This window comes from Anguilla anguilla, chromosome 18 (genome assembly GCF_013347855.1).
Source record: "Anguilla anguilla isolate fAngAng1 chromosome 18, fAngAng1.pri, whole genome shotgun sequence".
Classification (NCBI taxonomy): domain Eukaryota; kingdom Metazoa; phylum Chordata; class Actinopteri; order Anguilliformes; family Anguillidae; genus Anguilla; species Anguilla anguilla.
Window position 1 is genome coordinate 21,773,912 of NC_049218.1, and position 14,529 is coordinate 21,788,440.

At 49.2% G+C, this 14,529-nt stretch overlaps 1 long non-coding RNA gene across 1 annotated transcript; it reads right to left on the minus strand.

Annotated features, from left to right (window-relative positions):
- Nucleotides 1–9,506: 9,506 nt before the first annotated feature.
- On the minus strand, nt 9,507–13,683 carry LOC118218434. Its single transcript, XR_004763413.1, has 3 exons — nt 13,477–13,683; nt 11,384–11,537; nt 9,507–9,546 (listed from the first exon to the last, which is right to left on the minus strand). It is a non-coding gene; the product is annotated as an uncharacterized LOC118218434 (long non-coding RNA).
- Between the last annotated feature and the right edge of the window lie 846 nt (nt 13,684–14,529).

The window sequence follows — 14,529 nt, forward strand, 5'->3', positions numbered from 1 at the left end:
GGTTTTACACCGAAGAATCACGGTGAGGTCAGTTAGCTTAGCGATCGATCAATTAAGTGCTGAGAACAATGAAAACCAGCAACCCCCATGGGACCAAGGTTGAGCAACTTAGCCAAGTAAGGATGCTTAGCCTGCGATACTGGAACATCGTACCACAGTGAAACCTAGCCTAAGCTTAAAGTTTGCCTGTGAGCATCCGATCACAACAGTCACTATTAGCTTGTTGCTGATCCGTTGGGCATTGGATGAGAGAATGGTGGTGAAACTCAAATCCAATGAAGATCCAGGGGAAGAGCCTATAATGGACAGTGACTATGTATATATGTATGTATACCCTAGTGAAAATAGGCAGGGGGAAACAGGCGCTATGGGAGGCTTGTTTGCTGGTGCAGTGCCCAGAGGATCCTGGGAGCAGGACTGGGCTGATTGACATGGGCCTGCAGTTTGACGCGGAGCTGGGAGAGATGACAGGGACTGACTGGCCCTCGGGCTGCGGGCCTGAATGCCAATTTCTCTAATAAGGGGCCAGGGTGTAAAGGTCAGATGCAGTCACGTGACCATATGTATGAGTCACACACGCAGGCGCAATGAGCGCACACACACACACACACACACAGACAGACACAGACACACGCACACACACACACACACACACATTTGTGAATTTGGGGATAAGTTAGGACAGGTCAATTTAAGGTGCTGCCACCGTGACCTAATTCTGAAAGCCACCCTCGGCGATACCGAGAGCGGCATTGTGGGAATTCAACTGTTCTGAGAGATGCATTGTGGGAAGTCAGCTGTTCTGAGAGAGGCATTGTGGGAAGTCAGCCGTTCTGAGGGATGCATTGTGGGAAATCAGTAATTCTGAGAGATGCATTGTGGGAAGTCAGCCGTACTGAGAGATGCATTGTGGGAAGTCAGCCGTACTGAGAGATGCATTGTGGGAAGTCAGCCGTTCTGAGAGATGCATTGTGGGAAGTCAGCCGTTCTGAGGGAGCCATTGTGGGAAGTCAGCCATTCTCAGTGATACATTGTGGGAAGTTAGCCGTTCTGAGGGATGCATTGTGGGAAGTCTGCCGCTCTCAGTGATACATTGTGGGAAGTTAGCCGTTCTGAGGGATGCATTGTGGGAAGTCTGCCGCTCTCAGTGATACATTGTGGGAAGTCAACCGTTCTGAGGGATGCATTGTGGGAAGTCTGCCGCTCTCAGTGATACATTGTGGGAAGTCAGCCGTTCTGAGGGATGCATTGTGGGAAGGCAGGCATTCTGAGGGAGGCATTGTGGGAAGGCAGCCGTTCTGAGGGAGGCATTGTGGGAGTTGTCCTGCCTCCGGCGCAGACACAGGCAGCGTGCTGTAATGCCTTCGTATCGCGTTGCGGTCACCGGGGACCCGGGTCAAGCGGTTCGTCCGAGGGCGGTCTGCGCAGCTCTGCGCAGGCCGCTGTCCGGCATTCTCCCTTCCGCAGACCTCACCTGCGCAAGACAGGCCAGGGACCGCACGTGGCAGGGGAGAGCCCATTTCACCACCATCTACATTTATATTACATTACATTACATTACATTTACACACTGATGCATCACATCTGTCCACATTTAATGTCTCGCAGTGTTTTGTGTTGTGTTCTCTGACCCAATAGCTATTAAATGGATCTCATCACAAGGTTTGTCTACATGTCCGTCCTCTATGGGATGTGACCCATGTAACATGCATTATCATTACCCTTTATTCATAATAATTATTGTTAGTATTCTATTTAATCAATTATTATTTTATAGTAGTATATTTAATAATATTTTGGACAATAATGACATTGAAAGAAATAGAATAAATAGGCACAACAAATGAGTGTGGATTAGAAGTCTACCTGTCCCTCTGGTCTGGTCAATCCGTTAGCCCAGACTGGCGCAGTATATTCTGCATGTTCTCCCTCCTGCTATGATTGATCAGTGTATAATAATGCTCCTTCCTTGCTTTCTGCCATTAGGTGAGCAGAATCTACTGCATTGGCCTGTCTGGTCTTGCACCCCCCCCCCTCCCCCCCCACCTCTTTAATACCCCCCCACCTCTTTAATAGTGAGACTGCTCCTCCAGCACTCTGCCTATAAAATGGCTTGGTGACAGAAGGCCATTAATTACCATTATCCAGCCCCCCCCCCCGCCCCCCCCAGTGGTGGGATGGCCAGTCTGAGAGCCACTCAGCTAAATGCAGGCCAGGCGGGCGCGCAGTTCCTCACGCGGCGAGTTCGGCGCGGACCTGCGCCGGTCGGCAGACGCTAATTGAATTGGCTCGTCAACAAAGGCTCGCCGCCGTTGGGTAAGTGAGTTCTCTGCGTTACTCACGCCGCCGCTCCCGCGTGGAGCCGGGCACTTCCTGGAGGCGAAACACGGACCTGCGCTCTGTCGCACACACACAGACACACACACACGCCCGTGCGCGCGCGCACATACGCACAACAACAAGAGAACAAAGCCAAAAAACACTAACCGACCAACAGCAAGAAGGCGAAACAAAGGCGTGACACAATGAAATAGAGGAATAACACGAGAGGGGGGTGGGGTGCGGGGGGGGAGGGGGGTGGGGTTGGGGGGATTCTTTAATTGCGCTGTGATGCGTTGTTTTTGGGGAGTGCCTGAATGCCAGCCACAATAGGTCAGCCCTGGAGGCACAGGAGGGCGTGTCTATTGGCTGGCCTTTCTGCTTCAGGCGGTCTCCTGCACCCAGGTGTGCGTCCAATGGAGGGTGTGCGTGTGTGTGTGTGTGTGTGTGTGCGTGTGTGTGTGTGTGTGTGTGTGTGTGTGTGTGTGTGTGTGTGTGTGTGTGTGTGTGTGTATGCGTGTGCGCGTGCGCGTGCGCGTGCGTGTGCGTGTGTGTGTGTGTGTGTGTGTGTGAGGGGGGGGGGGGGGGGGCGGTTGCGGGGGTAGTGATTGTGTGTGAATGTGTTACGTGCGTAAGATGTTCACGCCTCTTTGAGCAGAAGTATGCTGGCTGCAGAATGCTCTCATGCCACAGAACGAGAGAGAGAGAGAGAGAGAGAAGGGGAAAGGGGACAGCAGAACTTGGCTGCAGCTCCTCAGGTCACCCTGACCTGACCTGCTGTACACATGAAATCTGAGAGGTCTAGACTGACACTGGCCTCTTTGGGCCTGACCTTCGACCTTGTGCCAAGTGACACAATCCAAGATCTCCCACCCCAACATGTACAGCCAAGATCCAATGCTCTTCTGCCTGTGAAAACAGCACTGGCCCTCTGTGAATCTCATGCATGCACATGCATGTCTTTGTGTGTCTTTGTGTTGTTTGCAGATTGAAGAAACACTAAAGAGTTGTATTTTCTGATTATTGCCATTTATTTTCTTTTATTAAAGAATCTACTGTATACTTTTTCGGAAAAAAGAGGCGTCATGTCAAAATATGGCTGAACGGGCCGATGTCCTCCCCCGTTTGAGATCATCACTTCTTTTCTTCAAGGGTTCACCTGGTGGTGACTGACGATAATGCATGCCACGTTTTTCTTGGTTGCATTAAAAGTCACAAAAAACTCCAGCCTGATGAACTTGGTTTCTACAATGTTCATCAGACAATTTCCATATTATGCAGTAGCTGGATAGGTCCTTTCACAATCTTGTCGGATGGCAGTATACCATCACTTTCTCACTTTGCCATCACGTCCAGCGAATGTATCTTCAGTACGGCCCATTTTCCATGACTGTTTAGGTAGCATATGTTTGCGCAGTAAAACCAGATCACCTGCCGTAAATGGGACACATTTTATTGTGGGTGTTGAAGTGTGGGCAGATTTAAATTCCATCAAATGCGCTTTCCTCCGAGGAGTCCAAAACTTATTCAAAAGGCGTTCCAACACACCTCCGCCTTTTAGCTGGCTCCTTTTGGTTCCCGTGCCAAACGCTGGAGTTTGGAAGAGTTTGTGGGGGTAGAGTCGTGAGTCGCTCTCCAATCAGGAAGTGCGGTGGTGAGAGGGGTGATGGGTCCCCAATACCTGAGTGCAGATATGTGCAGGGTCTGGAACTAATGACCCCCCTCCACTTATGGCAGGAAGGTTTGTAGTTCCTCAAATCGCAGAAATGCTTCTTCCAAGGATTTTCTTTAAGCACGTCTTTACTGACCTCACCATTCTTTCCCACGTTCCTCCCCACCAGGCAGTCTTTTCAAAATTACATTTCCACAGAATTCTCTTTCCAACAAAAAACTTATTCGGTTCCTTCTTTGTTTTCATTCCATTCCATTTTTCTTTTAGTTATTCAGGGGCCTTCTTAAATGTTTTTGCATTCTCTGAGTACATAATTCAACAAGTTTCCTTTCTTGCTACAAAGCGTCTTAAAGCATTGGTAAGATCTGAAACCAATAAAGATCTGAAACTAACTCAAAATGCACAGCCTTCGTAACTGCACATGTGAATAGTGCTCTGCCTTTTGATGGGTTGACTTTATATAGTGGACCTGTAAAATCTACACTGGCCACCTCAAAAGTCATGGCTTCTATCTTTGGGCAAATGAGTAGTTACCTGTTGTCCGTGCCTGACCTTGAATCTTCTGCATATGTGATTTACAGTGATTTACAATATTCTTTATTTCCTGTCTCCCCTTTATGATCAAAAAACACATTTCTTTGACTTTCTCTGAATGGCTCCTTGGAATGAATGATCATCACTAGGGTCAGATTGAGCTGTCGGTTAGTTCTGTGTGATGCTTTCTTCGAAGGAACCATCTACTGCTGGGTCTGAGTCACGTTCAAAACTTTCATCACTCTCAACGACTCTGGCCCATGCCCATGCCACCAGGGCAAGTCATACTTCAGAATTTCAACTCTTGCTCTTCGTGTGCCAAAGTCTGCTGGATTTTCTTTCCCATTTCAATGCCTCCAATTTTGAGAATCTAACAGGCTCTGAATCTCCGTCGCTCTATTTGTGATGGAGGGCTTCCATTGCCTTGCTAAGCTTTTAATCCAATGCAGCGAGATCATTGACTCAGTCCAAAAATGGAGCAGTGAGTCAGTCATTATCAAACGGGTTGCTGAACATTTGCCTAATCTCACTCCTATCAATGAGCCTGGCAACTCTAGCCAAATGGGTGACTCTTGTTTTGGAAGAAAGTAAAATTGAATCACGCTTCCCATTACACTCACACCAGACGCGCAGCCATGGCCACTGGCAGCTCCGCTACCTTAGGCTGGCGGCTTTAGAGGCAGCGCAAGGCCGCGATGCGATTACCGCCGAGGGTCGTCACCTGACACCGAGCCCCGGCTTCTTTCCACCCGGCCTCTTTAGCCAGCGTACCCTTGCGACGCCTTGACAAGGTTATGCCAGTGTGCTCTGAGTATCTATTGATTTCCACCATCAAAGATCCCTCCAGCACGGGAGCTGGGGTGTGGGGGTGGGGGGGTGGGGAGATGGGGATGGCGGTAGGATTGTGCTGGTGTTGGTGGCGGGGGTGGGTGGGTAAGTGATGGGGGGGGGGGGGGGTGGTGGATTTGCAGCTTCAGATAACACTCCATCTTTATTCTTTAAACTGCCTCCCCGACGCACTCCTGTCCTCGTCGTCGCTGTGACTACGTTTCCAGGGCTCTCCGTTTTACGCTTCCGCTTCCTCCTGATAACATAATACCATCGCCACTGGCAACCCTCACGCCGGGATAGCTCCTCCTCTGCGTCCGGTGGACCCGTACGGCATACGCTCGCTGTGCAATTTACTTAAAGTCCATTCGTATTCAATCGAGAAACCTTATCTGCAGCTGGACGCTGATAGGCAAGTGATGGTTTGGCCAGGAGGGGGCACTGTGTGAAGAAGCAATATGCGGTCAAGCCTAATCCCCACTGAAAGGATAGGATGCGTAAGGGCCAGGCCCTAAATTCAAGTAACCTTCCAAATTTGGGATCCAGGAACCTGATCTACCCCTTCCAACAGAGCTGTAACCAGGGCTGCCACTAAATCCACCAAAGTACATTTCCCTCTCACCTTTGACCTTGACCGTCATTTTATTCATTTATGTTTTTAATATTTATTTTCTGAGTCCATCCGATCATGTGTACATGGTTGTATGATATGACACCCAGGCTATAGGTGGTTGGAAGGCGTTGTGCTTCTTGTGTGTCTTCCTTTGATCGACGCAAAACAGAGAAAGGTTTCCACTCCAAGATTTAGAAATTATTCATAAGATTTTTTTTTTTTTTGCATCACAAAATCATTTAGTGTTCGGAGGGAAAAATGAGATTTTATTATGCGGGTGCTTATAAGCGACTCCCACCACAGACAGAGCAGCGAATGGCTTAATGCCAAGGCCAATTGAGAAGCATCATTGGAAGCCAGGGGGTAGATTTTCATAAATTATTCATCATTATACAAAATAATCCTTAGCAGGATTGGGAAGGGGGCTGAGGCGACAGTTCAGTGAGTGGGGGGGTGGTTGAGGATTAGATGTAAATGTGCCTTTTATAGTCCAACAGTCCTTTCAAAAATAGGATATTTATATACTCATAATTTTTAAAGACAACGGTAATCGTGGATGCTAAATAAGCGCGCTACGCAGCTATGGTGGCTGCATAGTAGCCCTTCTTCCTGAAGTTAGAGACTGGCTGACAGGGCTGCCCTGAATAGAGGCTTAGTTCAGGATGGGGGCACCCCTGTAGGGAGGCTAACCGGCTCAGTGCTTTGCCTGCGACCTGCGCCCCCATCCCTCACCCCCCCGCCACCCCCCCCAACCGCCCCCAATCCGTCCCATCCCAGACAGACACGAAGAATCACCTCCCTGCCTCCGAGTCCAGACACACACTCTGTCATGGTCAAGTGTGAGCCAGCCAGACGTGTGTAAACACACACACACACACACACACACACACACACACTCTCTCTCTCTCTGTCTCTAGAGCGCAGTTACACCCTTGAGTTTGTGTGTGCTTTTCTCCACTCCATTTCAGCTGGCGCCTTACCTGTGTGACAAACACTATCTCTCTTTTACAGGAGAAGACGAGAAAACAAGAGCAATTAAAATGACAACACACATGTAAAAAAGGAAGAGAGAGAGAGAGAGAGAGAGAGAAAGAGCAGGAAAGAGAGAGAGAAATGCAGGTCAGCTGAACTTATTTCATTGGTAGTTCACTTGGATACGCAGGCATATTTGATGCCGTTTGCTTAACAGGTCAGAAGAGAGATGAATGATCACAAGAGAGAGAGACGCAAGGGGGGGGGGGGGAGACAAGACTAGCCCCCATGGAGGGTCTCAGACACCCCAGGGGCTTTCCCACAATGCTCAGGGAGGGAGAGCCCCCCCCCCCCCCCCAGCCAGCTGGATCTCTGTCACCCCACCCCCACAGCTCACTCATGCCCCCTTTCACCCCTTGAATTCTATCCCTGCGAAAACAGCCCCTGACTCAATTTCAGCAAACAGCCCTGATTTCCTGCATCACAACAAAATGAAAAAAGACAACCCCCCCAAAAAGAAGTAAACAACACTTCTGCACTGTAAACATATCGCTCTCTCCCCGCAGACAGGATACGTGAGGGGAGCCGTATCTTTGGCAACAGTCGTCAGCGCCAACCTGAGTCACAGCAGGAACACCTGGTGGGAGGAGCCAAGGGGGGGGGGGGGGGGAGCTGGGGGGCAGACAGGTCACCTGGCTGAGGAGCAGAAGGCAGGAAGTTCTGGGGCAGTTTTTGAACGTGGGATCAGGGACACGTTATTAAGATCAAAACTGAAAGGTCGCTAAAACACCCCCCCCGCCCCCGGTCTGCCGTGTGATCCTTCTGATACAAAAGCAGAGTTAGGAGAGGTCAGCCATTAACATGGCTTCCAGACCGCTTCTGTTTAAGGTGGAATCCAGATATTATTTCCCTTTTTTTAAGGTGGAAATTGAGCTGTTTGGCCACACTGCGGGACAGATTTTTGAAAGCTGTTACCACTGCAGATTAAATTGATTTAGAAGACACCTGCAAAGAATTTAATCCACTGGCTTGTATCTACAGTTCAGCCGCGCCAGAGGACTGAAAACGGCATCTAAAATTGTCCCTCAAATTCGCCTCGAACGCAAATTGAGAGTGTAATTTATTGAAGCTGTCAACTGAAAACGGGCAAAAAACTTAAATATATGTGGCCCTGAAGAAGATTAAACAACAGAGAAGGATCTCACATTTGATTTACCAGCAATACCTTTTTTTGTCAGTGCGAGAGAAAATAATATAATTTTTACTATTCTGTCAGCATCTTAATACTTAAAAACTAAATTTCTTAAAACATGATTTTTAGGGGGATAGGGGGTACCACTCAATATTAGGCAAGATACCCCCCCCCCCCCAAAAAAAAAAAAAAAAAAATATATATATATATATATAATTTCATATCATAAAGATGGAGATTTCATGATGTGGTGGGGTTATACTGACCAGCCAGTAAGGCTGGGTGTTAGTCACACAAGTCGCAGGTGCCACGGATTCTGTCACTTCCCCCATTCTGCAATTCCCTTTGTTTTAAGTGCTTTTTATAAGCAAAGTGTGGAGAAATTATTTCCTATTGATCTAAAGCTCCACTACCCACCCTCATCTGGTGGACGGTTGACCTAGTGTTATGGCTTGGACATGTTTGGCCGCCACTGGAACTGACTCACTTGTTATTATTGACGATGTGACAGCTGTTGGTTTTCAGATCCAAAATGTGTAATGTTCTTGAGTAGCCAAGTCAATCGCCCATCCTGAATCCAACCGAACATGTGTTTTCAATGCTGACGACAAGACTGAAGGCAAAAACCCCTTCAAACAGGAGCTGAGGACACTTGAAGTGCAGGCTGGGCAAAGCAACACCAGGGAAGCTACCCGGCCTCTAGTGATGTCTATTGGTCGAAGACAGTCAGACAGACAGACAGACAGACAGACAACTTCAGAAGTTTACAAGATCTTTTTTGTTGAGATCATAACAAACAGGATGTGTGTGAGGGTATTCTGGGCATAAACGATCACGGCTTTTCGCAACAGCGTGATTTCTTTCTCCATCATTCTTGTGCATTTTTGTGTTTTATTGGATTTCCTTTTTCTTCTTTCTTTCCCAAAGAAACTGCCTTTTGAAACTGCACAATAGTCACATACTCTAAAGCAGTGTGGTTATGTGCAAAGAGAAGCCCTTCTAGAGAATGGAGAGGAGAACAAGGAGGTCAAGGCCTACCTGACTACTTCCTGTGGAAGGTGCTTCCCTCCACGTAAAGCGTGTGTCCAGCAGGGGTGGCGAGTGAGAGAGAAAGAGTTTCAAGGTCGCCTTTTGTGCAGAGATCAGAGGAATGAAAGACCTGACCTCCAAACAGAGCCATCTTCAACAGCCCTCAACAGACTTTACCCCTATAACTCTCAGAGAGAGAGAGAGAGAGAGCAAGAGAGAGAGAGGGACAGAGACAGAGACATAAAGAGAGACAGAGAGAGCAAGAAAGAGACAGAGACAGACAGAGAAACAGAAAGAAAGAGAGAAATGGAAAGAGAGACAGAGAGACAGAGACGGAGAGAGAGAGGGATGGAGAGAGACGGAGAGAGAGAGAGAACGGCCACCTTCCTCAAAGAGAGGGGAAAAAAATTTAAATGGAACCGACAGAATCAGGGTGGCTTTGTACATCTAGGTTATCCTTGATTTTTCTAATTATAGCAATCACAGCTGTAGTTGCGGTAGTGTTGGAGGTGGTTGTGGCGGTAGTGGTGGTGATTGTAATAGTGATTCTATGTGGGAGAAAAAGACGTGTGTTTGACAGGAGAGCAGAGAGAAGGGGAGAGGGATGGAGAGCAGAGAGAAGGGGAGAGGGATGGGTTCAGGAAAAGGAAAAGCCTAAAATGACGATTGTATTTTGCATGTGAATGAGGCTTCTCTCTCCCCAAAGGTAGCCCCCTCTCTGTCTGAGTGGGGCGATCACCAGGCTGGGGTCCCAGTTTGCTGACCAGCACATAAATCTAGGTGAGAATGCAATGGGGAAGGGTGAGGGGGGGGGGGGGTAGTGGGGTACAATGTGTGAGCTGTCAGTGCACCCCCCCTCCCCAGCAACCAACCCCCCAACCCTGGACCCCCAACCCTCAATGCCCCTCGCCCCCTCTGCCTGCTCCTCCCCCACTGTCTGCCTCTTGCGGATGCGTGTTAAGTGCTGTTGAATAATAGTGACCTTTAATAAAGAGGGAATTCTGGGAGTCCTTTCCCAGACACGCAGTGACCTTTCAAACCAGACGGGAGAGGGGGTGGGCGGGGGTTTGTGGGCTAGGGGCGGGGTTGTGGTGGAAAGGGGGTTGGGGTGGGGTAAACTGTGGACCTTCAACCGGCCAGTTTTCACTGTCCTGCTGCGTGCCTGTTTGTTGGGGTACCCCCCCCCCCCCTCGCCCTCTCTCTCTCTCTCTTTCTCTTTTCCTTCATTGTGTCTCATTCTGTATGCATAGAGGCCTGGACTGCCACCTCTGCGCCTTTGCAAATCAATTTGTCTGTGAAGGCGCGGCTGTCGGAGCGAAAGACGCTCACTGTGACAGAAAATGCTCCTCTTCTGCGTGTGACATCACTGGCTTTGGCACGCGTGTCAGACAGATCATCGCTAATGGGTTATCAAAAATAATAAAAATGATTTTTAAAAAATCTCTGCGTTTAATTATGAGCACCAACAAAAAAGAATGGAAAAAAAAAAAAAAAAAAAAACTGACGTCAGTCAATGATAAGAAAACGATACGTCTTCTCTTTTGCATTTGAAAATAGACGTGGATCGCAATCTCGCTTTTGTTCTGGTCAGATCCAGACAAAACAGCATATGTACTGTACTAGTGCATAATGAATTCCTATTGTCAAAGTGAGGCTGATGGGGCGGGGGGTGTTGGGGGGGCGGGGGGGTTGGGGGATCTAGAAGCTGTGAAATTCTCAAACGGGGGATAAGGCTTCTGCCTTGACAGAAAGAGAAAAAAGAAAACACATTTGAGCCGGTGCAGATACTGGTCACACATTGTGTTCGACCTTATTATTTATTATAAATTCCTTTTCGTCAAATATCTGTCTCTGGGAACAATTAGAGGGCCGTCAGGACAGAATCAAAACCTGGTGCTAAGGCTAAGTCCTGCTTTAGTTCTGCCTTTCATTCTGTGGCAAAGTTAGCGAGCATCGGACAAGATGGCGTGACTCTATATCCTCCATTCAGTGAAACTAGCCTTTTAGCCACTGTTAACTTTAGAGCTCCAGGCCTCAGATTGGCAAAGGTACAGTGATTTTTTTGTTGACCTAGTATATTGTGGGGGGGGGGGGGCTCAAACCTAAATGGAGACACCCATGTGTATTCAGCATGTTTTAGTGCACTCGCTCACATGTGCATGCAGTTTGATTCCAGACACTCCGGAGCTAAATGTTTAATTTCTTCTTGCGCCCCAAATTTCACCTGCTCAGGGGGGAGATGGGGTCCTGCTGAGGGGCATCTGCTGCGCCCCGCCTGGCCTCATCGACTGCACCGTGGGGCTCTCTTTACCCCTCCCGCAGTCAGACGGTGCTCACGCGGCGCACCCGCCAAAAAGACAAGCCACTTCCCTTTCATCCTGAAAACAGAAGAAGGAAGAGTTCCTTCACACGCTACCTTTAATAATTGCAGTCTGGTGATTTGCAGGGAGAGGAGGGGGGTGTGGTTGGGGTGGGTGGGTAGGGGGGCGTTAAATGGAAGGGTCGGAAAACCCCGCTGGTGGCGATTTTGGAGGGTATCGATGCCCCGTGTCGTTTTGTTCCTTCCGCACAGCTATCTCTGACCCCTCCTCCCATTCGCTCCACCCATTCAAATTACTGTGTGCACCGGGGTCCTAATCAATACCTGCACCCCCCCCAGTGAGACCCTGTCTAGCCAAATTCCCGTTACGCCCCCTGCACGGTATAATAAGAGTCTGGGACCATCAGGAGGACAGCAGTAGGACCCCCCCTGTCTCTCTGGGGCTATGGCTGCTGATCCAAGGGCCTCATGTCAGAGGTGCTAATCAATCCAGTCTACCCAGTACAGCCTCTACGCTGACCAGAAGGTCCCCGCGAGATTGTGTGTGTGTGTGTGTGTGTGTGTGTGTGTGTGTGTGTGTGTGTGTGTGTGTGTGTGTGTGTGCGTGTGTGCGTGTGCGTGTGTGCGTGTGTGTGTGTGTGTGTGTATGCGGGCATGTGTGTGTGTGTGTGTGTGTGTGCGTGCGTGTGTGCGTGCGTGCGTGCGTGTGTGTGTGTGTGTGTGTGTGCGTGAGTGTGTGTGTGTGTGTGTGTGTGTATGCGGGCGTGTGTGTGTGTGTGCCTGCGTGTGTGTGTGTGTGTGTGTGTGTGTGTGTGTGTGTGTGTGTGTGTGTGTGTGTGTGTGTGCATGTGTGTGTGTATGAATGTGTACATGTACGTGTGTGTGTTTATGCGGGCATGTGTGTGTGTGCGTGCATGTGTACATGTACGTGTGTGTGTTATGCGGGCGTGTGTGTGCCTGCGCGTGTGTGCGTGTGTGTGTGCATGTGTGTAGGTTGTGTGTGAAGTCCTGTCTATACGGAGTGTGTGCACTGTATGTGTGAGACGGACTGAGGCGCTGATGGTCAGAATTACAGCTTATTAAGCCGTAATTGGCTAAAACTTTCCTGGCAAGCGCAAAAAACCGCACCTTGGCTCTGCCCCAGGCCTCCTGCAGCCTGCTACACTTCACCTGGAGGAGGAGCGGGGAACAGGGGCCCCCAAATTCTCCACATGCAATGTCCAGTGTTGGGGCAAATGCACGTTTTGGCTGCACTGACTGGACATTTATGCATGAACAAATCTGACCCCAGTAAAGCATTGGGAGTCAAGAGAAACAAAAAGAAAAAAAAAGAAAGTACTCTAGAAATGAAGCCAAATAGCTCAGGAAAAATGGGAATCTTTCAGTTCTAAAGAAAAGGATCAGGGGTCTGGAAGGCCTGCTCTGTGCTGACCGCCCCTCCCCCCCCCACTTTCTTCTGCCTTGTCCCTTTCCCCTGATCTCTGGGTGCATTTTCACAGCAGCGCGTGGCAAGCGATAGCTTCACATCAGTGTCTGCCTCTGACAGTGCCCACAGGTCTGACACTGGCCCTTTCTGGGACAGATGTGATTATGGTCAGAATGCTTAACGGGAGCTTCTTACACCTGAATCCCTGAAACTTTGAGGGCCTGTGAATTCTGCTCTTCGTCTCCCTTTCCTACCTGCATCGCTCTGCCCTGGTTTGACTCTGCGATGTATCACATAAGCCTCAGATTATCTTTATCCCCCGCTTTCACTCCCTCTCTCTCTTTTGCTCCATCTCTTTCTCCCTTGCTCTTTACTTTACTTAAGCAATCCCAGGAATACATTTCTAATCAGACTTAAGGTGGGGAAAAAAATGAAAGGAAAAGAATGGCTAATTTATACTCGGGATTTCACGTGATCTGCGCTCAGACGAGCAGTGCTCAGCGCACACTGAAGCCAGCCCTCGTCTCAATTCCTTTATCTGAGGAAAAAAATAATAATAAAAAGAGCTCACTCCAGTTTCCACCGCCGCTTTGCAGTTTTTCAGAACTCTCCCCGTCTTCAAGTCACGGTTTGCCTTCTGAACGCACGCACCCCCCACCATCTCAGCGAAACAAAACGAAACAGCGCTGCTCTTCAGCGTTCATGTGGGTGAAGAGCGGCGGTGAACAGCTCTCTCAGAGAGGAGATATGTAAAAACGCTGCTCGGCCGACTCCGGCGTCCCTGTACCCTCCCCTGCCTGGCTGCTGTCGGTTCGAGGGAGCGAGCGGTCGGGTTCGAGGGAAATGTCAGCTTATCTTGGGACCCCGGCTCTGACCCCAGCTACCCACTGACGATGGGGGGGGGGGGGGGGGGGGGGGAGATACAGGCACTCGCTTCTGACCAGTCACACAGCCCACAGACTCCCACGTATACCTATACGAACGCAAACACGCGCTCATGCACAGGAAACCATGCACAGACACAAATGCACTGGCACGGGCTCGCACACAAGCATGCACAAATGCAAGCACACACACACACGCACACACACACACGCGCAAACATGCACACTTACACAGACATACCCACACAAACACACAAGCATGCACAAATGCAAGCACGCACACACACACACACACTCACGCGCAAACATGCACACTTACACAGACATACCCACACAAACACACAAGCATGCACAAATGCAAGCACGCACGCACACACACACACACACTCACGCGTAAACATGCACACTTACACAGACATACCCACACAAACACACAAGCATGCACAAATGCAAGCACGCACACACACACACTCACGCGCAAACATGCACACTTACACAGACATACCCACACAAACACACAATCATGCATGTCCACACTCACACAGATACACACAATCACACAATACATCATGCTAGTATTTTTCTCTCTCGTGTGTATGATTGTGTGTTTGTGTGCGTGCTAGTGTATGTGTCCGTGTGTTTATGCATCTATACTGTATGTGTGGACATGCATGATTGTGTGTTTGTGTGTGTGTGTTTGCATGTGCGTCCGTGTAAGCATGCCTGTGTCTGTGTATGTA